The 312-nt window shown below is 34.9% G+C and overlaps 2 protein-coding genes across 4 annotated transcripts in view; both read left to right on the top strand.

The window, feature by feature from the left end:
- Window positions 1-312, top strand: part of LOC106690108 (uncharacterized) — a 110,137-nt gene that overhangs the window by 98,328 nt on the left and 11,497 nt on the right. The window lies entirely within an intron of this gene.
- The window catches only part of LOC106690125 (uncharacterized), a gene marked incomplete at its 5' end in the record, with an annotated part of 60,947 nt that overhangs the window by 25,361 nt on the left and 35,274 nt on the right, over window positions 1-312 (top strand).

The raw sequence follows: 312 nt of genomic DNA on the forward strand, positions 1-312 counted from the left end.
CAATAAAGTTCCAAAATGTATCCTCAGTATTGTTGTCTTATTGACTGATCCTCAAGATCCACAAAAATTATATACACGAAATGGGGCGCGCCCTAATAAATAGTGATATTGATTATTTTTAGTGTTATCTAAATATATTGAAACCTTCTTAAGATAAACCATTTTCATACAATCCACAGGGTCGTCCTGTACAGTGGTATTCTATGGTGCCATCCTATACACTAGTAATCCATAGTGTCATTCAGTACACTAGTAATCCATAGTGCCATCCTGTACACTAGTAATCCATAGTGTCATTCAGTACACTAGTAA

This window comes from Halyomorpha halys, unplaced genomic scaffold, assembly GCF_000696795.3.
Source record: "Halyomorpha halys isolate HHAL.00 unplaced genomic scaffold, Hhal_1.1 Scaffold49.1, whole genome shotgun sequence".
In the NCBI taxonomy this organism is placed as follows: Eukaryota; Metazoa; Arthropoda; class Insecta; order Hemiptera; family Pentatomidae; genus Halyomorpha; species Halyomorpha halys.